The sequence below is a fragment of the Rhineura floridana genome, chromosome 1 (genome assembly GCF_030035675.1).
Source record: "Rhineura floridana isolate rRhiFlo1 chromosome 1, rRhiFlo1.hap2, whole genome shotgun sequence".
Taxonomy (NCBI): Eukaryota; Metazoa; Chordata; class Lepidosauria; order Squamata; family Rhineuridae; genus Rhineura; species Rhineura floridana.
In genome coordinates this window covers 153586018-153612157 of record NC_084480.1, presented here as the reverse complement: position 1 = coordinate 153612157, position 26140 = coordinate 153586018, and the positions used below count along the sequence as shown (strand labels likewise).

The 26140-nt window shown below is 43.2% G+C and overlaps 1 protein-coding gene across 11 annotated transcripts in view; it reads right to left on the bottom strand.

The window, feature by feature from the left end:
* ADGRL3 (adhesion G protein-coupled receptor L3) overlaps nt 1-26140 on the bottom strand; it is an 852526-nt gene that overhangs the window by 743335 nt on the left and 83051 nt on the right. The window lies entirely within an intron of this gene.

Genomic DNA, 26140 nt, shown 5'->3' with positions numbered 1-26140 from the left:
AAATGCTGTTTTTGTTCCCACAGCACTGCAGAGCCAGTGTGGTGGGAGAGCCAGTGTGGTGTAGGGGTTAAGGTGTTAGACTACGACCTGGGAGACCAGGGTTCGAATCCCCACACAGCCATGAAGCTCATTGGGTGACCTTGGGCCAGTCACTGCCTCTCAGCTTCAGAGGAAGGCAATGGTAAACCCCCTCTGAATACCGCTTACCATGAAAACCCTATTCATAGGGTCTCCATAAGTCAGGATCGACTTAAAGGGAGAACATTTTTATTTTTTTTACTGCTGAAGAATGGGGAGATCTCTCTTCCTACCCCAGCACTGCTATCTGCATGCACAGTTGACTGTGTGTTGGCCACCATGCCCAAAATGGCCAACCTTCAGTGGCCATTGGGCTGAAAAAAATGTTAGTTACTCCTGCAGTGGGGAATGGTCACCGCAATCTTGAAGCTTCCCAGGAATTATAAAGAAGCCAGAAAGAAGTTCTCGCACATCCAGATGACCTGCCCAGTCCAGAATACCAAGACAAAAATGTGACCTACAACATGGTTTGGACTGATGGCGTATTGGGGCAGTCCCACGATTGTCTTGGTGCTCATCAAGCACTGAGTTGCCCCTAAAAAGACATCCTCAGCATGACGTTGAGGGATTCACAACAAGCAGAGATAACCTGTAATAGCTCACACAGGGAGACTTGGGCAACAGGGCAGTTTTCCAAAATAATCCCTAATATGTCCTGCAAGTGTAACACCAGGTACAAACACTAGAAACTGGAAACTAGGCCCTCACGCTGAAAAAGATTCCCCAACCATGCCCTGTAGACCTGAGTGGCTCCTCCCTGTTCCTATGGTGTTACTGCCCTAAGAACCCAGACAACAGAAGTGAGAAAGAGCCACTCCTCCTAGCTCTTCTCAGTAAGGCAGGCCAAATATTTAGCCATCCAGGAGGGAATTCCAGAACCAAAAGAAGACAGTCAAGAATCTGCCACTGAGATGTTTTACCACCAACAATTATGGGACTTGGTCAAAGGGGTGTGTGACATGCCCACCAACCACTAGGAAATACTACCAATTTGACTACAACTGATTATGTACTGAGGGCATTATTTCACATTAAATCTGCAGCTTTTACTCATATTAGGACTATCGTATTTTAAGTTTGCTCTCTGCCCAAAAAGAGACCCACGAGCTCTGAATAGACAGATAAGAATAGCTGCTGACTTCTTTATTTTCAAAGGTAGAGAGGTGCCTGCTGCTTTCTCCAACTATGTTTCGATTCAATCAGCTCTTTCTGTATCAAGCACAGACTAACCTCGTTAAGTTTCTAAATGCCTCATCCATTCTACCATAAGGATGCTACAAGCTGCAGACTGGGATTTCCATTAGGCCCAGCAACATCTTTCTTTTCCTCCCCTTCTCCCTTTTGCCCAAAATCTCCCCCCCCCCCCCCGTTTATTTAATCCAACCTGTTGGGACTCAAAAGCTTACACATATTTGCTTGGTCCTCATAAAGGTAATGTTTTATTATCCCGATCTGGATTTTATTTTTTTAACAAACCCATGAGAGTACTTGTGCCTTTTGGCTATGAATCTTGCTCAGAAGACCAGAGACTGAAAAGCTTGGCCCAGATTATTTGGGTTCTTCTTCCATTTTCAGTACTAGTTGTCAAAATACAAAAGAGGAAAGGGACATGGCTCAGTAGCAGAGTGTTTGCTTTGCATGCAGACAGTTCCGGGTTCAATCATTGGCACCCTCTGGTAGGGCTGGGAGAAGACTCCCTGTCTGAAATCCTGGTGAGCCCCTGCCAGTTAGCATAATACTGAGTTAGGTGGAGCAGTGAGGATAAGGTAGCCTCCTAGGTTCCTAAAAGCAACTTGCAGTAAAACATGCTTCAGTGCCTGGGGTGGCCAGATGTCACCAAATCCCAGCAACTGTGAGTCATCCAGACAACCCACACACAATTAAGTGGCCCTGTGATCATTCTCCGCCCTTGATTTTGTCTATGAGGCAAAAGCATATTTCCTAGCTGCATTCCTTCTTTGTGAATGCTAAAGAAAAGTGGTATCTGGTAGTTCATTCTCATAGCCAGTATTTCTCCTTCTGCAATTAGCAGTGGATCCCAAGGATCTACTGCCATCTAACAGCTTTGTGTATCCTACCTCCTGCAATTTCTCATCTATCACACAAGTTTCAGCTCATTTGATGCCTATGCAGTTATTAATATATTCAGATAAGAGGTATATATCAAATGAAGTAAGATGTGTCACTTTGACCTAGGAGTAGAAATAATTTCGGTTTTTCGGAAGCCTTAGACATGCAAATAATGCAGTTCCTCATTTAGCACAGGAAGCATTAAATAAGTTATCATGGCTATAATATTTCTGTATCTCAATGCAACAAAGTATAAGAGGTAATTTTTCATATTCCACTGATTGACAGGTGCTACCAGAAATTGTATTTCAATGTGCATTAAAAGATAGTACATTTCCCTGGCAGTAGAATTCTGCTCTCCATAAATATATAAATTCCAGTATCTTCCCCCCCCCCAAATTGAAACAGTATTATCTTCCTTTTGCTTTCGCCTCCTTGATAATCATCATCCACACTACATAATCCTCTTACATAGATACTGTCTATCAGCCAAGATTTCTAAGCATGACAATTGGGTGTTTGAGGCTTTTGTTTCATGCAATGAAAAACAAAAACCACACTTTGGAAAGTGTAATCTTTGTACGATTGAAAACTAGATGCCCCAAATTTCATCTATTTTCAGCCAGAGTTATGTGTACTCCAGTGCAAATTCTGTGCAATACTAACAAATTCTGCAACATTAAAAGATGAATTATATGACTGGTATATATTGTACAAACAAACAAGCAAATGCATTCATTGTTTGCACAAATTTTTCTACTTGCCATAGGGAAGGGAAATATTTTAAATGTAACACTGAAGGCCTATCCCTAACCACTGAAAATATTTTTTAAAACAATAAAGAGTCATGTGGTACTTTAAAAACTAACAATGTTATGATCACTTCAGCCTTTGTATGTATGTGGGAACTAATGTAACAAGCCTACTGGACGTCTTGCATTTCATGGCCATTTTATCGACCATGGTATCCTTCTGGGACGACTGGCTGAGTTGGGAGTGGGAGGTACTGCATGGCAGGTTGGCTCCAGAAGGTGGTGCTTGGGGAACATTGCTTGGCACCCTGGATTCTCCAGTATGGGGTTCCGCAGGGGTCAGTTCTGTTCCCCATGCTGTTCAACATCTACATGAAACCGTTGGGTGCGGTCATCCGGAGCTTTGGAGTGCGTTGTCATCAGTATGCTGATGACACGCAGCTCTATTTCTCCTTTTCATCTTCTTCAGGTAAGGCTGTCGATGTGCTGAACCGGTGTCTGGCTGCGACAATGGACTGGATGAGGGCTAATAAATTGAGGCTCCTTCCAGACAAGACTGAGATGCTGCTTGTGGGTGGTTCTTCTGACCGGATGGTGGGGTTCTCCTAGAACCATCTCTGTCACTTGAGGCTCAGGTAGCCTCGGTGGCATGGAGTACCTTCTACCAACTTTGGTTGGTGGCCCAGCTGCGCCCCTATCTGGACAGGGATAACCTGGCTTCAGTTGTCCATGCTCTGGTAACCTCCAAGCTAGATTACTGCAATGCGCTCTACGTGCCACTGCCTTTGAAAATGGTTCGGAAGCTGCAGCTTTTGCAAAATGCAGTGGCCAGATTGGTAACAGGGACCAAACGGTTTGAACATATAAAACCGATTCTGGCCCGCTTGCATTGGCTGCCTGTATGTTTCCGAACTCGATTCAAAGTGCTGGTTTTAACCTATAAAGCCTTACACAGCTTGGGACCACAATACCTGATGGAACACCTCTGCCGACATGAACCCACCTGTATACTACGCTCAACATCCAAGGCCCTCCTCCAGGTGCCTACTCTGCGGGAAGCTGGGAGTCTGGCAACAAGGGAGAGGGCCTTCTCAGTGATGGCCCCCAAATTATGGAATGATCTCTCTGACGAGGTGCTCCTGGCACCAACACTGTTATATTTTCGGCACCAGGTAAAGACTTTCCTCTTCTCCCAGGCATTTTAGCATATGTTTTTAAATTGTTTTTTAAAAATGTGTTTTTAAATTTATTCGTATACTTGTTTTTAATGTTTTTAATTGTTGTAAACCGCCCAGAGAGCTTCGGCTATGGGGCAGTATACAAATGTAATAATAATAATAATAATAATAATAATATAATTTGGCCCTGCTGTTAATTCTCTTTCTCCCTCTGCATGCATGTACATGCATTCATGCGCATGTATGCCAACCAAGGATAACTCTTATGCATCTGACAAAGTGGACTGTAGATCAGTGGTTCCCAACCTTTATAAGTACAGGACCCCCATTGTAAGCTCAAAAAATGTTGTAATTTTAGTCTCTTTTAATTGAAAAAATGGTACATGGCAAAAGCCACATCTCCAAATATCCCTTTCCATAAAAAGCTACCTGCAAACAGGGAGGTGTTCCTTTTTTCCCCTTAATACAAAGATCAAATCAAATTGGTATGCCCCCTATACACACAGTGTGAAGATGTATAGTCTTATCTCCCAACACAAGTGGGTTACAGATCCAGGTTCAAATCCCCACCCAGCCAAGAAGCTCACTGGGTGACCTTGGACCAGACACAGTCTCTCAGCCAGCGGCTTCACTAGCGGGAGTGCGGGGGGGGAGGTGCGGACCTTCGGCGTGCGCCCTCCCAGGTGCGTGGATGGGGGTGGCTGGTCCTCTGCACCCCGGTAGTGACACCCCTGCTCTCTGCCTAACCTATCTCACAGTGTTGGTGTAAGGATAAAATGGAAAGGGGAGGGAACCATGTGCACCACCTTGAGCAACTTGGATGAAAGGTGGGATATAAACAAAATAATAATTAAATAAATAAATACATTTCAGCTGCAGTATGTGGACCCCAGCCTCAGCCAACCTGCTGAGGAGCTGCTGCATCATCATCATCATCATTATTGGGCATTATTATTATTATAATGGGCCATAGCAATGGGGAGCAGACAACGTCCAGGGACTGAAGACTTTTGTAAACAAACAAATAAATAATTAATTTCTTTACTGTTCACGGCCCTCTCTGGATGACTTTGTGGGCCCCCTGGGGGTCATGGCCCCCAGCTTGGGAACCACTGGTGTAGACCACAAAGCTTAAATGTTACCATAAAAAATAGCCTTTGAGATTGCCACACAATTCCTAGTTGCAACAAACAACACAGCATCTGGAAGCATTCAAAACTCAGCAGGCACTGCCCACATGCTTTCAAATATATCTACATAGCCATAGAAGCTGGAAAGTTTTCTTCTTCTTCTAATGAAAGCTAAGTATCTCAGAAGCTCTGAGCAGGGCAAGTGCCCTTTCAGTCCCTTCCATACGGGGGGAGGGGCTGTTCACCTGATTCAGACTGTGTTTTTTCCTCATACTGACATGGAGATGGGAGGCTGCAGTGTGAAACCCTTCGTCCCGGGCAAATGTGACCTTTGGTTGTGTTGCACCACAAGGAAACAAGAAAAATGTATCACAATCACAGCCATTTCATTAGACATAACTTCTGTTTTAACTACTTATATCTACATTCCTTTTGTTATAATTCACAAAACAATTTATAATCTCAAATGCAATGTATTAATCGTCAATCTCTTCTCATGTGCCTAGTAGTTCCAGGGCTCCTCCAATTTTTTTTTATTTTTTTTTTACTGAGCATTCATCCTGATTCTTTTGCACAAAGCTTATGCCTGGTCTTTTGTTCTGATCTGTTTGCATCTTCCTATTAATCATTCATTCATCCCACAGTTTTCCGTTCATTTTCCCGTCACTTTCCTAACCAGAAAATGTCTATTTAAAAAAAAAGTGGATTGTTTGTGCTAAAGTGACAGAGTGCTTTAATCCACTTTAATTGCGCAAACCTACGTTTTTGGTATGCACTTCAATCTCTCCTGCAAGTAATGACAGTCTGGAGACACCCTCAATCCTCCAGTTTATACACTTGAATTCCTGTTTCTTTCATTTCATTCAACTCCACGTTTGGCCAAATTAGTACTGATGATGAAAAAGGTAGTTGAAGCCAGACCTTCATTCACTCATTAAATGACATTCCACACTGTATTTAAATTCTTTATTCTGTGCTACTGTGGACTCCTAGTCATGGTAAGAACTTTCAGACACAAAAATCCAACACCTATACACTATTATGTAGAGCCTCTAAAACACTCTTACATCCCAACCAAAATAAAAAAAAATGACTCATATCTAAAACTCAATTTCTAAGTCTGTATGCCAATATGAAATGCATTGAAGTAACTATGGACATTTCTGCAGGAAATGTTTCCCACAAGTTTCATTGATCAAAGTCTGTCAAAACCTTTTAAAAATGATTTCTTTTTCTAGAACACAAGTACTCACTGCATGGAAGTTGTTTTGATTGCTAAATATGTGTCTTCCTTCCTTTTATTTGCATTCTAAAACACTGTAATGGCAGACTCAGTGGATAAAGAGACAAAGCACAGTTAAACATCCCACTGGGAGGTCTTAAGAAGATGATGAATGCCTAAAGACACAAACATCTTCATGTCACTAATTCTGAAAATTTCCAGTTTTCTCAAGCCTATGGGGATAAACACTAAAGAATATCTAATACTGTTTTTAAAAAAACCTAAGACTTCAGAAAATATCTCTGTAAAAATAGTTCTGATTCAAAATAACATTGCTTTTTTAAATTGCTTTTTGTGAAGCTAAGGGAGAGATTAATTATATTGCGGAATAAATATAGCCGTTAAGAAACCTGTCTGTTTCTAGCAGCTCTGTATCAAGCATATTAGAGAGGATTCAATACTGACATCTTGAATAATCCAGTTGAGAAAAATTGAACAATTCCCAATATGCCACCTCAATGATGCTTTTAATAAGGCATAACTCTCAGGACCTTCAGATTCTTAAATGAGGAAGAGATCCCTTTTAGAATACGGAAAATCTTACACTCTGAATGTCCTGACATCTGAGATTGTCATGATTATCAACCAACAATCTTGGGGAATTAACTGCTCAGGTGAATCAAAGATAATAATAGCCCTCCTTCCCATTCATGTCTGCACAATGGTGCAGTTCGGCTAACTTTTAAAATTCGTCTTCAATCAGCACATGAATCAAGTGTGCCGCACACAAGTTTCTTGTTGAAAATCACTCACTCCTGGCTGCTTTTTACTGCTCTTCTGTGTTTACTGCAAACTGTACTTTTGGGAGCAAATAGCAGCCAGAAAACTGGTGCAGGGACCCAATCTAGCATGGGATCACATTCTAGATCAGGGCCCCACAGCTTCCATTCTCCTAAATTGGGGACCACCAACCTGACACCCACAAGTGCCATGGTGCCCACAAAGGCTTTCACTGGTACCATCAGGTAGGGTCACCAGACTCTGAGCTTTCTTAAAAAAAAAAAAAAGTAAGACTAACTCTCTTAGATTTTTTTTTAAAGCTATAAAGCAAAATGTGCAGGTACCCTTCTAAGCGATTTATGTGATATGTGCCAGTCTGATGGCTCCTAGAATCATAGAATCATAGAGTTGGAAGGGGCCTTGTAGGCCATCGAGTCCAACCCCCTGCTCACAGCAGGAAATCCACAGCTAGAGCATCTCCCGCAGATAGCTGTCCAGCCTCTGCTTGAAGACATCCAGCGAAGGGGATCCCACCACCTCCCTAGGCAGTCAGTTCCATTGCCGAACTGCCCTTACTGTCAAGAAGTTCCTTCTAATGTCCAATCTGAATCTACGCTCCTGCAACTTGAAACCATTAGACCTAGTCCTATCCTCTGGGGCAGCAGTGAACAAATCTGTACCCTCCTCTATGTGACAGCTCTTCAGGTACTTAAAGAGTGCAATCATGTTGCCCCTCAGCCTTCTCTTCACCAGACTGAACATGCCAAGTTCCTTCAACCTTTCCTCATAAGACTTGTTCTCCATACCGGCTATCATCCTCGTCACCCTCTTCTGAACCCGCTCTAACTTGTCTATATCTTTCTTAAAATGAGGCGCCCAGAACTGAACGCAGTATTCCAGATGAGGCCTGACTAATGCAGAATATAGTGGGACTATTACTTCCCTTGACCTGGAAACTATAGCTCTGTTTATGCAGCCCAAAACCACGTTTGCCTTTTTTGCCGCAGCATCACACTGCTGGGTCATGTTCAACTTGCAATCCACTACAATTCCAAGGTCCTTCTCACACGCACTACTGCTAAGCCGGGTATTTCCCATCCTGTACCCGTGCATTTTGTTTTTGTGGCCTAAATGCAGAATCCTGCATTTGTCTTTATTGAATGTCATTTTATTAATTTCAGCCCAATTTTCTAGTCTATCCAGGTCCCTTTGGATTTTATTCCTGTCTTCCATTGTGTTAGCTATCCCTCCCAGTTTCGCATCATCCGCAAACTTCATAAAGCTTCCCTCCACTCCACCATCTAAGTCATTGATAAAAATGTTGAAGAGTATCGGCCCCAGGACAGAACCCTGTGGCACTCCACTCGAAACCTCCTTCCAGTCTGAAGCAGAGCCACCGACGACCACTCTTTGAGTACGGTTTTCCAACCAGTTGTGAATCCACCTGATTTCTCAAAGATGATGGCAAGAGGTTCCAAGAGTACATCTGCAAGTTCCTTTAATACTCCTGCCTGTCAATGTTATTAGCCAATGAGTAAAATCAGAGCTGTGACTGATAAGTGAGTTGTTTGGACACCAGGCAATAGGAACCCCTACAGGGGCCCTAAAGAGCTCTCCTTAGTGTGCTTTTCTTGCTTCTGTCTTATTTTTTAGTAATCCTTGGAATCTCCTTAGTTTGCCCTTTCTTTTTTCCTTGTGATCATGATGTATCTTTCTAATCGACTGGCATCAGATACTCCCTAGAATAGGAGTCGCCAACATTTTTGGACCAGTGTATGGACACATTTTGAACTCTGAAAGAATGCTGGGGAAGGATGGTAAAGAAGCCCCTCCCCAAACAGCAAATGCAAAATTTGAAAACTTTGCAAAGGTTTAGGTATGAATCCTGCTGTGCAGCAGCTGAGGCCCAGGCACTAATAAAGAATTCACTGTAATTTACAGTACAATGGCATACATGTCTATCATCTATGTTTAATCTGCATTCAATGTGGGTACAGGATGGTAACCCAGGCTTTTGTTTAGGGTTGGCATTTGGAAAAAACAGGGGTCTCAAGCCTTTAACAGCTGTATCTCCACAGGACATGACTGACTTCCATGGTAAACGTCAGGAGAGAAGCAACAATGACTGTGTGTTACATTGTGCCCCCAATGCAGCCTTTCAAAACATGTCCACTGGTCCAAAAAGGTTGATGGCCCGTGTCCTAAATAAATGCAGCCAGATTAAACACACTTGTTTAAACACCTTTATACTATCGCAGTTGGGTCTCAAGAGGCATTCAGAGAATTTGCTGAGGCGAAGCAGCCTCTCTTGCCCTAGGAAAGTGCCTATCAAGAGTGAAAGAGGGGGTGGCATGGGGCAAGAAATTAAGGACGTTTAAGCCTATCTTCAGCTTAAGGGGGAAAAAACCTTTCTTCTGCCTTCATACAGTATTACCTTCTTTTTTCAGCAAGCACATAAGTGCTCTTGTGCCACCTGATCTCATGCAAGTTTACTCAGTAGAACTCCTTTTCCTTCTCTTTTCTAGTTGCCAACAGAAGAGTTGCTCATCTGCAAAGGAAAAAGCATTTGCTTCATACATCCACCCCTCTACCCATGCTACTGTTGGATGCAACTTCTCATAACACTCCCACCAACAATGGATTTTTAAAACAGAAACACCGTCCTTCTGTTCCTTGGTGGTGTTTGCATATATGTGTCTGGAAGACTAAAGCCCTGCTACGGGGGGGGGGGGGAGGAGAGAGAGAGAGAGAGAGAGAGAGAATATGTACACACACAATTATCATCATCATCCCAGCTGATGATATATTGTGAATCCCATAACAAGTATAAGCCCTTTCCCCCATTCCAGTGAAGTAGCTATATTAGTCTGCTAGAGCACATACAAAAAAGGGCAAATACCTAAAAGACCAGCAAACCTATTTTGGACCCTTCCCTGTAAAGTTGTGTATTGTCTAATGCAAATCGTTCTGATGGCATTTATTAAAACAAGCTTCTTCCACCATATTTTTAAATTTAAAAAATTCATTTCGCCTCATTATTTTGCTTCATGTAATTAAAAATAATCACAATTGTGGGCTCACACTACGCATTCATGGGCACATCCCTAAGTTAACTGTTTTCATCGGTGAAGTGCGAATGGGGAACTTATGTGGTCCTTCAGATGTTGCTGAACTATCATCTGGTTCGTATGACATGGTAAGCCGAACTATGATGACACCTTGGTTTGGATGACCCCTCGACTTAATTCAGTGCAGCACAGCTGTAAAAAGAACCTGGGAGAAGCAAAGTGGATGGGATCTCCTCTCTGAGGGTCCACATGTTCATGAAGTCTTGGTAAGCCATAGTTTGGCTTACCGTGTCATGCGAACCATAATCCCTGAGAACTGGCCATGCTAGTTGGGTTGATGGGAGTTAGAGTCTAACAACACCGGAACGGCCACAAGTTCCTCATCCCTAAGCTTGAGGGTATGAATGAGGAAAGGGGTGTGCTCATTATGCTAGGGTGGAACTCTCTTCCACAGCAAGTCTACCGTGGAGTCTTCTTTCCATTGGGGTGCATAATACTTCCTTATTTTTTATTTATTTTAATCTGAAATAACATAACAAGCAAGGATCAAGGATACAGAAGGATACTACTCAACAAGGTATTAAAGGTAGTCCTGACAGTTATTTCCTTCAGTCAAAGGCATCTTTCTGCAGATGTCCTGGGTCAAAGGGGGAAGGAGAACAATCATGTTTGGCTTTGGTAGCATATTCAATAAAAAAAGCCACATGTTGCATTAAAAAAATATCTTATGTTCCTTTTCTTAATGCTGTTTTTAAAGAACATTTGCTCCTGCTTCGACTAATATCAGACTTCCTTGCAAAATGAAAGTAACAGGGACCCATCATCCCAGCTGATGATGTACATTGTGATGTATGGGAGAATGATGAAAGGTGGGCAATTATAGTCAGGGCCGGTGCTATCATTAGGCCAACTAGGCAGCCGCCTAGGGCGCAGACCTCAGAGGTGCGCAGTACTGACCTTTGAGGGGCACAGTTTTATACAGATTAGTTTTTTTAACCCTTGGAAAAAATGCAACTAAAATAAATTTAGCAGTTTCAAGTTTTGTGCTTTTCATTTTTTCTACATCTGGTTTTGAAAATTGAAGTTAGCAATGGGGGGGGTGCAAGTAGTTAGCCTCGCCTAGGGTGCAAAACAGTCTGGCACTGGCACTGATTATAGTGAAACCTAAAGCCACCCCATGCATTGCTCCAGTCCAGGGATATGGACGCTTTTTCATTTTCTAATTGGAATTGACACCTCTCCTTCTCTCACTCACAGAATTTTTAAATACTCAGAGAACTTTTTTCAATCAGGGAGGCTTATTTGTGTTACAGGGCCAAACCAGACATGGTCATGATCATGTTTATTAGACAGATGCTCTCTACTCCAGTTATAAAGTGTGCGTGGGGTTTAATTTTTACCAGTAAAAGGTGCTTGTAGGACACAGGAGCAAAACGAACCCCAGCTGACCTCTTCCTGCTGCTTTCAGATGTTTTTCACCAGCCTGACTCTGATAACAGAGTAGGAATACCTGAGGAATTTGGCAAGTCCAATTTCCAAAGAGGAATTTGATCTGGATCTGCACCTCCAAGATAACTGTGCAGATCAGACATAGGTCTGCTTTGGTATCTCCTGTCCTACTGGATTCTATGATGAGGTGGCCTGAGGGCTCAGTTTATTCTTCATATATTCTTTCTTTCTCCCTCCCTCCCTCCCTCTCTCTCTCCAGCTACCAGCCACCTGGAGTGGATAGAAAGCACAGCTCCTGCTCTGTGATAATGAGCCTGCAAATCCCCCTGGGAGTGATAGGGTGTGATGACAGGCTGCCACTCTCAGGGAGATTGTAAGGGGAAAAAAACATGGCTGTCCACATTCTCCCCAAGAGTGATGGCACATCATCAAATCGTTCTCAGGGGGATCTGCAGCCCCATTATCATTACATGCCTGGGAGGAGCTGCAATTTCTAACTGCTCCAGGGTATTACCTGCTCTCTTTCTCTCTCTCTCTCTCTTTTTTTTTTTTTAAGGAAAATGACGTGTCATCTCTTGGAACACTTTGTAAAAAATTCTTAATTATTTTATTTAATCCATGGCAAAAGAAATGGGGGAGTTTGCATATTCACAGCCTTCCTGGTGAACACATATGAAGGGAACATGAACTGGATTCTATTCATCTCTATACATAAAATAAGCCAGGTGGGGGGTGGGAGGGAAATTGTCTTAAAGCAGCAGTGCACAGGGGGGTGAGATGGGGGAGGAATGGGCTTTGCTCCTGTCCATTGCAAGCTCATTTTAGTGTTAAAACATAAGCCACTTTATAGCTAAATTAGCTGTCATGTGCTCCATAAATGCATGTGCATGCATGATCTCACCCACAGACAGACACCATGAGGGAGACAGAGGCAAGAAGGAAGAAGATACAGAAATTAACCCATATGAGAAGTCAAGGCCAAACTACTCATAGAGGCATAGCGTTGGAAGAGATCTCAAAGATCATCCTGTCCACCCCCCTGCAGATACAGGAGATCCACAAGTAAGCCATCCCTGTTAGGTGCCCATACAGCCTCTGCTTAAAAACCTCAAACAACCGAGAATCCAGTCTGTTCAACTGTCAAACAGCTCCTGCCACCAGGAGGCCCTTAGTCCCTAAAGGCCTCACAGTCTAGCGAGGGAAGGAAGTCAGTCAGAGCATCACAGGTAAAGGTAAACAAGCCTATCCATCTGGAGGACCCTAGCTCTATCTTCCTTCTGGGGCTTAAACAAAAGAACAAAACAGGAGTTGCTCTTGCCCCACTTCCAACACTTGGAAACCTTTTAAAGCGCTCTCTCTCTCTGTGTTTAATGCAAAACACTTCTCCATGTTCAAAGCATAATATAGAGCTTAATTATTATTATTATTATTAATAATAATAATAATATAACTTTTATTGTGAAGTGTTTGTTTTCCCCCTATGTGAGGCATGGGGTGGGGTGAGTTTAGTGTCAACAGAGATGAACATCTTTAAAAGGAGTTTGTGTGATATTTGTAAAAGTACACTTAATTTTTTTTCTTGCAAGGGAAAGCAAACTAGGGTAGGGTTGCCAGGCTCAGGACCTGAGACTGATCCTGTATCTTTAGGTCAGGCCCAGCCTCCAAGAGGTCTTTTGTATCTTTAAAAGTTGTGCAGGGGGAAGGGAGAATCCCACCTTTTGGTTTTTCCCATTACAGAGTTGCAAGAACACCTGCACTTGGCTGACCTTCTCTTCTCCTAAAGATACAGGATCAGTCTCAGGCCCTGTGCCTTTAGTCGAGCAATGGCGGACCTCCAATCTGTGGACCTGATTCAGGCCACCAGGCCTTTCCTGACACTCTACATCCATGTCTAATCCACACATTGGTTTGGGAGATGCCAATGAAGTAAGTCCACTTTGGAATTTGGACCTGCCAAATTCTTCAGGTATTCCTACTCTGGTATCAGAGTCGAGCTGGTAAAAAACATCTGAAAGCAGCAGCAGGCGGTAAAGTGAGGAAGGTCAATTGGTTTCCTGCCCATGACATCACTACTCCTCATCTCTTCCATTGACCCCCACTCTGCCTGCACTGCTAAAATTCGCCAGCCTGCTGCAATTCTTTCCCCTATCTCATTGCTGTGTGTGAGAGTGAGGGATAGATAAAAACTGCACAGCCTTTCTGTATTTCCAGCCACCAACGGAGTTCTCTGCTGCACCTGAACATGCTTGGCCACAATCAGCTGATATCAGAGTGCTCTGCTTGGAAGCCCTGATCCCTTCCCTGAAATCGAGCACTTTTAGGATATTTCGGCCCTCCACCATCTCCTCCTGTATCATGCCATGCCAGTCATCCTTGTGGACCTTCACTGCAACTTAAAATGTGGCCCTGTGCCCACTGCTCCTTCATCAGAAGTGCTTTGGCATCAGGGCTGGCACCAGCCTGCCCCAGGCCTGCAGCACCGTAGCCCAACACACACCCCATACAGGTGGCACAGGGCTAATAAGCCCACCTGCATGCCCACCTACCTCTCACATCGTATGAACAACGTGCACGCATAGCACACATGCCTTCCATCAACAAATATGGCGACGGGGGCATTAGCCCCTTAGGGGAAGCCCCGCTGCCACCTTGGGTGATGGTAGGCATGCACACACAGTGTACCCTGCATTCACAATGACAGGAGAGGTAGGTGAGGTGAGCGGGTACGTGTGCCTGGGAGCTCCCTCTCCGCAATCTGTGGTAGGGTCAAGTTGCAGGACCCGACGTGACTGCGGATATGGAATGGAAGCATTACCCTCCCACCTTAAGGAGAGCCCCTTCAAGGGCCCCTCCGGGCTGCAGAGGGTCTTGGCCAGGGCCTAACCTGGCCACTCTCTGGTGCCGGTTCTGTCTGGCATGCTGCAAAGTGTTCTGGCCACCTCTACTTCCTCCGGCCTGATTTTGTTGCTTCATCCTTCCTCCATCAGTCCCGCCCCTTCTTTACTCTCTGCCTCAGCAGGATTGGAGGAGAGAAAGTGTATCTCCTGGGGGAGGGGATGCACTGGTGAGTACCTGGTGTATGCTGAGGGTTTGGGGGAAGAAGGAAAAAATGCTTGGCGGAGGAGTTTGGAGGGAGAACTGCAAATGGCTTTCTTTGGGGGGGAGATGGTGCACTGGAGAGAGTGCTGGAACTCAAAATGCAAACATTTGGGGTCAGTGTGGTGTAATGGTTAGAGTGGTGGACTATGACCTGGAAGACCAGGGTTCGAATCCCCACTCAGTCATGAAGCTCACTGGGTGACCAGTCACTGTCTCTCAGCCTAACTGACCCCACAGGGTTGTTGTGAGGATGAAATGGGGAGGGCAACAGCCATGTGCACCACTTTGAGCTCCTTGGAGAAAAGATGGTACATAAGCGTAAAAAATAAATAAACTTCCTCTCTGTTTCAAGCCTCCTTCGCTTCATCATTGCAGCCCTCTCTCTGGTCTGTCTAGAAAATATATGATGCAGGAACTCAACCATTATTAACTCATTTCATGCCAGAAACACAGGGAGAGTACAGCAGGGCTCCGCTGTTCAGCGTTGCACTTCTCTGTGTTCCGCTAATACAACAGTTTTCAATTACAGTAGGGCTCCACTCATATGGCACTTGTTCCGCTTTTTCGGGTTTGAGGTTTTCACGCTCTGAGAAGGGCGTAGGCGCCATTTTATTGTCGGTGTTCCACTTTTTGGCGTTTTTCGCTTTTTGGCGGGGATCTGGAACCTAACCCGCTGTATGAGTGGGGCCCTACTGTAGTGGAATCCAAGCCAGAAACTCCCCCTTCACTTTTAATAGCAAGAGTGGGGAAAGACGGGGAGAGGGGAGCTCCCTGCAAAGCGTCAGGAATGAGATTCCACAATAAGGCAGCAACCAAGGAGTGTATTGGCATGGGAGTAAGAATGGCAAGGAGATACAAGGAGAGCAGGAAACAAGCAATACTGTGTGTGTGTGTGTGTGTGTATTGGGGCAATGAGATTGTGTGGGTGAGAAAGAAAATGAATGGATAATAGGTGGATGAAGATGGGGTGCCTATATTGCTTTGGCTCTGACCTCTTTTGGCTTTGGACCCACCAATCACTGGATATGGGCCCCAGAAGGATACACACAAATATCTGCCCTTTGAAATGCACCCCTAATAAATATCAGGCAGGTGTCTGCAGTATTGGCATGTAGGAACTGCTTAAAACACATTTGTTCAGCCAGACTTTCCCTGAGTGGTATTCCAGTCAAGTTGATAATTAAATTCATTGATTTGTTATTTCTAATTTGTATTTATTTATTTATATTTATGCCTTGTCATTTTTTTAATGTTTGCATATAATAAATAAACAAACAACAAGTGGCAGAAAGGGAATAGATTAAGTATCTCCTCCTCCCTGCCATTTCTCCACTAAAAATGCAGGGTTAAGAGAATGCTATCAATTTAAAATAAAGAAAGCACTGGAAAAAAAACATACATGAAGATGAGTGGCCCTGAATAAGTATTGCAATCATAGCCCAACATTACACATATTCTCCCGTTTTCCTTCCAGATTCTTCCATAGTAAACAAATCTATTTTTTAAATTCAGCTTCGAAATCAAGCAACTTAATCTAAGGCTTAATTATACTTGAAATAATTTATGATGACTTGAGAGGTAGAAATTTTTGCTATATATTATATGCAGATGACCTTTTTTAAAATGCTAACACAAATTCCCTAATGCCCTCCCACAGAAGTACTACATCTGCACTCTATCCTATATAAGCAATTTAAGTGGCCAGATGTCACGTGTTGTTGTTTTCGTCGCTAAACAAAGTTGCAAGTCCAACATGGCTTTCACATTAGTAAGTGAAGCCTGCCAGTGACTGCCTAATGTTGCTGTTCACAAATTGTTCTCCAACTACGGTTTATTAAGATCTTGCAAATGGAGGACCTATTGAAGCCTATTGGGTTGTATATTGGACCAGTCACAATCTCAGTTTACCCTAATTCTAGTTTACCCTAGATTGTGAGGTTAAAAAGGAAAGAGAAGATGTATGCCACCTTGAACTCCAAACCAGTTGCCGGAAGCCTCAGGAGGGGAGAGTGTTCTTGCACTCGGGTCCTGCTTGTGGGCTTCCCCCAGGCACCTGGTTGGCCACTGTGAGAACAGGATGCTGGACTAGATGGGCCACTGGCCTGATCCAGCAGGCTCTTCTTATGTTCTTATGAAATAGAAATGTAACAAATAAATAAATAGTTGTCTTAAAGGAAGCCATTTTTCCATCTAACAGTCAAACAGCCAAAACCTGAGACCTGAACTTTCCTTCGTAATAGAGGATAGTACCCCAAGTCAGACCATACAGGGGGCAGAACGTTGTCTGGTAGGAGTTCCATTGCCCTTTCCCATATATTCATCCAATCCCACAAGAAAGATTCCAGACGAAAGCCAGGAGTGAAGACACAGTACACAAACAGAGCTACATTAACAGGGCTGCTTACAAACGTCTTCCCCATCCAAATTTCTCTCTAGATCTTGGCGTTCCAAATCACTCAATCTTGTTATCACAGTGGTACCATTGCATTAGTAATCTACCATTCTTCTATTTTTGATATTTTGGCTATGCACACGAGCATAATGAATGAAAAAAGTATTTGTGCAATCATGTAATGAATGAAAAAGAATATTTGTGCAATCATGTACCCACATCAAGGTATTTTTCCTACTCTTTTGTGTTGGTGTATATAGTTAACCTGTAAGAACAAAAAGAGACAAAAATATAGCAAACTATATGCCAATTCTGAAATTAATTTCAGAAATTGACAAATTTCCTCCAGGAAGAAAAGTTGGACAGAGCCAGTACACGGACCAACAAATGGGAAAAGGCAGTAGCAAAAGCAGGAGTTCATGCTCTTTTAAACTCCGAGTTTATAAACATTTCAAACATTCCCCTACCAATATAATTAAAACTCACTAGGAATGGTTGGTGCAGTGGGGTGGTGCTATGGAGCCCCCCTCCCAACACACCAGTCATTGCCACTTATGTGGATGTTGCATGGGGGGGGCAAAGTAGTGGGGAGATCGGGGCTGGTCGGGGGAACTGGCCAGAGCACCACATTGGTTCTCCTGGTGCATCTGTGCAGCCCTGACCTCATCACTCCTTGCCTTGCCCATATGCCCTCCAGGCAGAGCTTGGAAAAGTTACTTTTTTTGAACTACAACTCCCATCAGCCCAATCCAGTGGCCATGCTGGCTGGGGCTGATGGGAGTTGTAGTTCAAAAAAGTAACTTTTCCAAGCTCTGCCTCCAGGTAAGTGGTAGTGACACAAGCGTCAGGAGGACAGCTGCATAGCACCCCCTCCATGCTGGCAGCTCCTTTAATCCACCATTATTATATCCATATTGTGGGTGGTTGTGGTTGGAGATATATCAGCTCTGCAAACTAAACCCAATGCTGTTAAATCAGTATTGCCGGGCTGAGATAGAGTAATATATGACAATCCTGCAGTGTGGGTAATAAGGAGACTTTTGTGGATGGAATCTGATCACAAAATGGAAGTGTTAATCACTCTTCCCCAATGGCACGTCTACTATCAATTTTGCAGGCCTTCCCCACCTGCATTTCCCATTTTAAAAAACCCTGAGCCTTAGTGTTGTTTGACGGTGCTTTAAAGTGCTGCAATAGAGGTTATTACCACTTCTGCCCTACCCCACCTAGTCACTTTCTGCCAGTGACTGGTTTGGTTTTCCAGCTAAAACATACCAAAACCAATGCCCCCAGTCCAAATCCAGCACTCAGCTGTGTTCAGAAGTCTCATGCTCCATTGGCCTGCATGCAGTTATAAATACAATGCACTCTCAGTGTCTCACTCTGATCTTTTCTTATCTCCACAGTGATAATGTGCTTTATTTCCGTCAAGCAATGTGAAACAGAGATGCAACAGGTTAAATAATAGAAACTGCATAGAGTGTGAAAGTCTACCCCACAACCTGTCTTCCTGCCTTTCTATGGACAAAAGTGTTTATTAACTGTCAACCCTTGTTTCATCCCACCTGATATTATAAAGCAGATCATACCACTGCATCAGTTTTTCAAGAAAGTTCCTGTAAGTATACAATCTTATCTTTCGGCAAGGATCTTCAGTTAGTTAGGCTTCCTTTCTGTGGTCCATGTTGCACATTTGACACAGTGGGCAGGGAGAGTGAGACCAATTTTGAGTCCCTCAATTAGTCCACTCTTTTAGATGCCTGCAGTAGTGGCAGTTCACCTGGCTTCTCAATGCTGCACATCACTGCGAGTGACTGAGAAGCAGAGGGGCAAAGCAGTGAGGAGTTCAGCGCAGCATGGGTACGGAAGCAGAGCCAACCCAACCCTACCACTGTGCCCGTCCCGTGCCAAGCTCCCTACTGCCTTGCTCCTCCCCCTCCTGATAACCAGCAGCAATGTGTAGCATTGGGAAGCCAGGTAAGCAATGCCACTCTGCCAGCCACTAGAGGATGCCTGAGCTAAGCCTGTGGTTGGCAATGGCACACTTTCCACTTCTTTCCTCCTATCCCCCAGATCACATGCCACTCCATGATGCTAATTCCCAGCATCACCTTGCCCCCTCCCTCTACCCTTCCTAATCCCAGATCACACTTTCCCCACATATTGCTCTTAACCCCCAACCCTAAGTACATTGCACAAGAAAGAGTAACAGTTTGTGTTCTTAAAAGGGCAAGGAGAAAGTCTGCCCAAAGTTTAGTTAAGGCTGCGGTCCTATAATAACTTATCTGACTGTAAGCCCCATTAAAGTAAACGGGACTTGTTTCTGAGCGGCCATGTATACAATTGCACTATTAATATTTTTTTTTACAGTGGTATCAGTGTCCGAGTGAGAGATACAATGCCACCTAAAAGTGTTAACACTGGGGGGGGGGAACGGGGGGGGGGGGATGGAGAGAAAGCACCGAACTACAGCAGAGGTCATGCCTTTGCAAGTGAGTTGGTGGTTACTCTGTTAGACATACAAGCAAAAATATGTAAGCAAATTCAATCACCTTCCATATTCACATAAGACAATTTTGAATGGACTGATCTGAAGTGGTAAATCAACAGGAGGTGAGTTTATTTATTTATTTATTTTAAAGCATTTGTATATCACGTAAAAAAATCTCTAAGAGGGAAGCCTTCCCAACCCACCACATGATATGCATTATATGCTAATTAGGCCACACGGATTTGGAGAACTGTAATATGGCAACCTCATGTATAGCTCTTCACCTCCTCTCCAAGGCCAACAGAAATAGAACAAAATTATGAAGATAAATTATACAATTGCATAATATAGCTTTTCTTGATATAAACTATGGGTACCATGGTTCAGACTTTTAAAACGTATTTTATTGGGTTGTGCACACCGTCTTGATCATAACTCTGACCTTGTCTCTCTTCAGTGGGCTCGGACAGCAGATTGTAACAAGTTGAAGCAGGTTGTGTTTACAACAGATGTAACTGCATGCTTGATTCCATAAAAAGGAACCATATGTATTCTAGGCTTCCACTTTAATGAGTCCAGGCTTTGGCCTAAGGCTTTAGTTTTTCTAGTAGGCCACAAGGAGCAGATGGAAGGACCTTTTTAAAATAGATTCATCTACTAAGCTTAACAAACTCCCTGATTTTCTTTTGTCTATTGGAGAGAAACTTAACCTGCTTTGCTGGAACCTAAAGCTTCACGTAAATCTGTTACTACATTAACAGAAGCAGATCTCCTTAGAAGTGGGAATTCGGCAGGTTAGAAAATGTAGGTGAACATGATGCTCAGCACAAAGACTCTCATTCCAGATAATAGCAATCATTCATGATTCCTCCATGAACCACAATTAAAAGCCTTGCGGTACAATCACTTCCTCAAAAATTAATTAGGAAAGGACTTAAGCTTAGTAACAAAACGAAACAAAACCCGTCACACAACACAACAGACATTCCAAAAGCCAGGAATGTTCAAAATGCATTGTGCACCATGCAGGCAGCTCACACAGTTAATGTTAATTAATCTGGAGATTGCTTTCTGCAGCAGCACCTGATTACTCCAGTCTTGTAATTTGCAATTCAGCTGGGCATCAGCGAGACTGAGAAGTCTTATCAGCAGCCGGATGGAATGCAAAGAGCATTTGGATGGGTTCTATAGCCATTACTTTCAGCATCATTTTAATATCAGCAAATACAGCCTTTTGTGTACTTTTCTGTACACCTGCTGTGATCAAAATCAATTACTTGTAACAGAATACCCCATTCCCATACTGCTATAATCCTTTTATTACACAGTGAAAGGCTCAATACATCAGCAAAAGGTCTGGTAAAAACAGAATGAAGCCAAAACTTCAGTTTCCCCATAAAGACTTTCGCTTTCAATGAGGTAAAACTGTTTGTCGAAAAACAGGCAACCTATGGGGAAAATGTAAACCGCTGCTGAGGCCATTCTGAGGGGGTGGGGGTGGCAGATTATCAGCCTCTGAGCCGACAAGTCCCCAGACAAACCCTCAGAGGTTTTACTGCTTCAGTTCAAAGAAGCTCTCCTTTAGGGTTTGTTATGAAGGCATAGAGGCCACAACAGTCAGGAAGCAAGACAAGAACTTTATTGTCTCTCTTAAACAAGAACGGAACAGACACAGGAAATGCCTGGCTCCACCCAGATATAACAAAGAGCCACCAACTCACTAAAGGTTGCCAACCTTTTCAGATCTATGGACATATTTGCAAACTGGAGAGGCTGTTGTGGATGCCACACACACATCCATCCAAACACATCCAGCAACCTATTACATTGGCTACAATAAAATGCCTCTTTCAAGCCTGAGGTCAGCAAGGGGAAAGGGAAGGGGACCCTGTGGGCACATGTGTTCCTGAGGGACAAATGCTGGCAACTCCTTACTAAACCACAATTACACTATCCATACAGGATTCACATGGAAACTAACTTCTGCAGTTCTTTCAGGAAAGGCTGTGGAGTTTCTTGTTAGGGATCTTAATGAAATCATCCGTATTTCTCCCTGGATTTAGTATAAATTACCTGGTGTCAATTCTGAATTGGAACAAATGCATTAGAAAATCCCATTTTTTTCCTTCTTATTTGTTATTTCTGAACTTTTTCTAAAGCATTGTGTATGTTGTAAGTGCAGTTCAGCATGGTTTTCAGTTCTTTTCCCACCCCCAGTGTCTTTCCAGCCATCCACATTACTGATATGCTCCAATGCACTGAAAAAATAGACAAAATCATCTTGATTTGATTGTTATGTACAACTGCATCCAGATTTTTTTTCATGTGTAGTTTGATCAAAGTATTGGAAGCAGATGTGCACATCAGCAAAAATATGCACAAAAATAATATTGATACGATTATATGCATAATCATGCCCAATTTGTGTTTTGTAAAGATGAAGCTGATGTGCATGGGGCTGGACATTGAGCATGGGGCTGGACTTGATGGCCTTATAGGCCCGTTCCAACTCTATGATTCTATGCAGCTAATAGGAAAAACACTTGTCAGGCAGAAGATACCTTTCTTTCTTAACTTGAACCCATCCCCTTGAGATTTTACCACTTGTTAAAACATGGCAACCGTAATGTGCGTTCATTGCTCCCCCGCAAACAGAATAGACGTTTACCCTATGAAAAAATAAATTAATAAATGAATTGTTTTGGCTCAGGCTGCTATGATGCATCCTTGCCCAATTTCTACCCAAAGGTAGAAAACGATGTATCTAACTAACAAACTGTAGCTTTACCACGTCCACCTAAATTACATTTTAAATCCATACTTGGAACAACAAGATGACGAAACAGGCGACAAAGGCTGCTAGATAATCCACATTTGCCTGGATTTGTCAAGTACTCTGCAGATCGCAGCAGTGATAACTTGGACTGATGCTACTCTAAACAAGATCAGATAATTTAGAATCCCCGAATCTAGGGAGAAATGTGGACAGGAAGAATTTTGCTACCATCTCCTAGGATTATCTTTCAGGCAGTGACATCTAAAACCGGCAAATACTTGCATTCAAGACCACTGACCAGGATAAATGTTTCAAGCCCAGGTTTTTTTCTTTGAGAAATAATCAGTTATAATTTGGCTGAATGGAGGAGGGCCAGTTGTGCAGTTGTGGACTGATTATGCAATAGAGCAGGTTCAGGAGGCAGCATCTGCACCAGGAAGCACTTGGCACCTGTCAGTACTCCACACCCTAGCAAGAAGGAATCACAGAATCATAGAATAGTAAAGTTGGAAAGGGCCTCTAAGGCCATCAAGCGTAGGCCTCACAGCACCTTTTGGTCAAGTCTAGGAAGCCAATTCCACTGAAATGGAGTGAATTGGGCCTCACAATTCCCTAAAACAGCCCAGAAGGAACAGAATTGAAACAGTATGTAAAATTGCAACAATTACTGAGGTTAACAAATACATTTTAATGTTTTTTTTCCCTTTATCCAGCTTTTTATTCAAAAATTGTCTCCCAATTAAAATCCAATTCAAAACAACAAATACAATAAGAATACAGTAAAACCCAGAAACAAAAAACCCTAAAGATTATTAAAACAGGAGAGGAATCCAACAGCCAATTCCAGTAAACTTTTATTATCAGCAGTGCCAACCTAAATAACAAAAGCCTTTCAAAATATTATATTTATATCAAATCGTTTTAGGGGCTGCAGTCAGATACTGGAGTTTTTTTTATGTGGCCAGATGTACAAATGGTTACTCCCCTCCTCATGAGAGAATTAGTTTATATGACCCAGGCTGTTTCAGGATAGCCCCCTTCATGCATTATATCAGGGAAGAGGTATTCCACAATGACTCGGAAGCAGGATGAACTGCTGGCCATTGCACGCCTCCTCAGGCCAGCCCCCTGTCATCGGTAGAGGCATTCAGTGTGGGCCTCTGAAGAAGGGAAACCTCCAAGCATCTTCATACAACCATGCTCAGTACGCAGACAATGGTGGCAGGGAAGCAAGTCTTGCTTCCCACGTAACACATGAATAGAGCTAACTGTGGCTCAGCTGCCTGAATTGGCATAGTCATGGCATAAACCTGCTTCCAAGGTGTGCTGCACCCTGGACACAGGAATAAACATGTGAAGCTGAGAGGAGGGGAAACTAAAGCATACATTATGGCTTCCCTGCTGCACATTTGGAAGCTCAAACTACTGATGTGAGAAGCAAACTAAGTCAGGAACAGAAACACAAACTATTTCCCTCAAAACTCTAATAGCCAACTGGATTATTCTGAGCCAAACTGAACACCAGTTATGATAGTGCAACCTGGTTAGGAAATTGCTACTCGTTTCCAAATATGCAGTAGTTCGTTCTCTTTTGATATTGTGCAACCTCTCTCCAATTCCCTGGTAAGCCTTCAGCACACACACCTGCAGCTGCCAACCTCCCTCGCAAACGCTTCTCTCTTGGCCACTCGCTTACCTGGCTCGCTGCTCTAGCAGCGGCAGTGGAATTCCCAAAGGGAAGGAAGCTCCCTCCCCCTTCACACATATGTCATTCTGCTATGATGGCAAACAAAACCCCAGGAGACCTGTACCTTTTAAAAAACTGAAGAAGAAAAAGTATACTAGCACCGGGAGAAAACTAGCAGTGTGCCAGGTGCCAGGAGGGAAAGATATATTTTTGAGAGCTTTCTGCTATAGGGCGGTCTAGAAATGTAATTAAATAAATAAATAAATAAATATTTCTGGTACCTGGATGGAGTCTGTGTGTACACGCAGCGTTCCACTACAGCAACAGTAGAAAGGAAGGAAAGTGGGCACAAGGGGGATCGGAGGATTCAAATCCTCCTCTGGCTCAGATTTTATTTTTTTTCAAAAATGTATACCCTGCCCTTTGATCAAACGATCTCAAGGAACTACAGTATACAACAGACTATAAAAATACAAAACAAGCAACCCATCTTTTGGCGATGGGGCATCCACGGGAGTTGATGCAGGAACATTATGTTAAAGCTTCTCTCCAGCTCTGTAGTGTTATTCTTGCTGCTGCTGTCCTTGCAGGGCATGCAACAATGCAAGAGAAATAGCGCATCCCCACCTCACCCAGAAGTGTACTTCCAGGCAGCCCTGGAGGGGACACAATTGCCACTAGAGGGTGGGCCTTCTCACACAGACCACTTGGAATGTAGATCCTTGTTCAACCCTTAATGGTGGGGCAGCAGAGAGATGCTGCGGGGGTCACCAACATGACACCTGCAGGTGCAGAATGCCCACAGAGTCAGTAGTAGCCAACATAACAGTTCGCAGTGTGTGCTGGGCACCATGCACATGCTGCAGCCCAAGACAGTTTCTCTAGTTTGCAAATGTGCCCATGACCCCAAAAAGGCTGGAGAGTCCTGTGCTGGAAAGAATGTAATGCTAAAGCCTCTCCCAAAGTCACTAGTGTTCTTCGTGCTTCTGCTACTCTTCCATTAAGAAAAACCTCTAAAGCTATAACACTTACCTCACACTTGCCAAATTTTGTATTTCTCAACCAGGAAATAAAACATCATTCGTGGAAATCATAGCTTAGCATGGTATCTGAAGAGAGTAGCAGCATACACAAGCAAGCTTGGATGCACAGAAGATAATGAGCTGAAACAAAACTTTGGAAATGTTAGCCATCTTTATAAATATAGGCTGTACTTTCCAATAATCCATCTTCGTGTGCCTCCTTTTCCTCATTTATTTCAGCAGGTCTGTCCTTACCCTCAGGATATTTTTAAGATCAGGACTGGAATACAATTGTGAGGGGTTTGTTGACAAAATCTGGAGAGTAGGCAATCTTACAGGTGAAGGGTCTTTTTGACAAGTATTTAGCCATGCCTGATGTCAGGTTCTGTATTCATGGTTTGAATACATTTCAAATTCTAGCCTCAAATACACACATCATCTCATTTTCACCGTCCTATGCTCACTTAAGATTAGACAACAGTAGAATATGTAACAAATACTACATTTTGGGAGGAAGGGCAGGATATAAATTTAATAAATGAATAAAGGGGGTTGACAAAAAAGATCATACTGTTTGTACACAGGAAACAATTCTTCTACCAAAATATGCAATGTAGAAGCAACTCCATTATAACTCTTCTCACATGATCTAAGGAAACTCCTATGCAAAAACCTACTGAGCACAAGTCATAAAGTTTGCCTTCAGGATTTTTTTTAATGGGTCATTACATCAACCTAGTTGTTTGTCCAATAAAACAGGAACTCTTCATTCTTGTTTGCAACTAAAATTTCTGCTTTGAATATACCCTGATGTACAACATAAAGGGCATTCTTCATGCCAGTGCAGTGCCCTAGTACATTTACCTCTTCACTGATATTTGCACATAATGCAAACCATGTCAGCATGCTGTGATCCCTCAGCAGCAGTTACTTTTCCACCACTGGT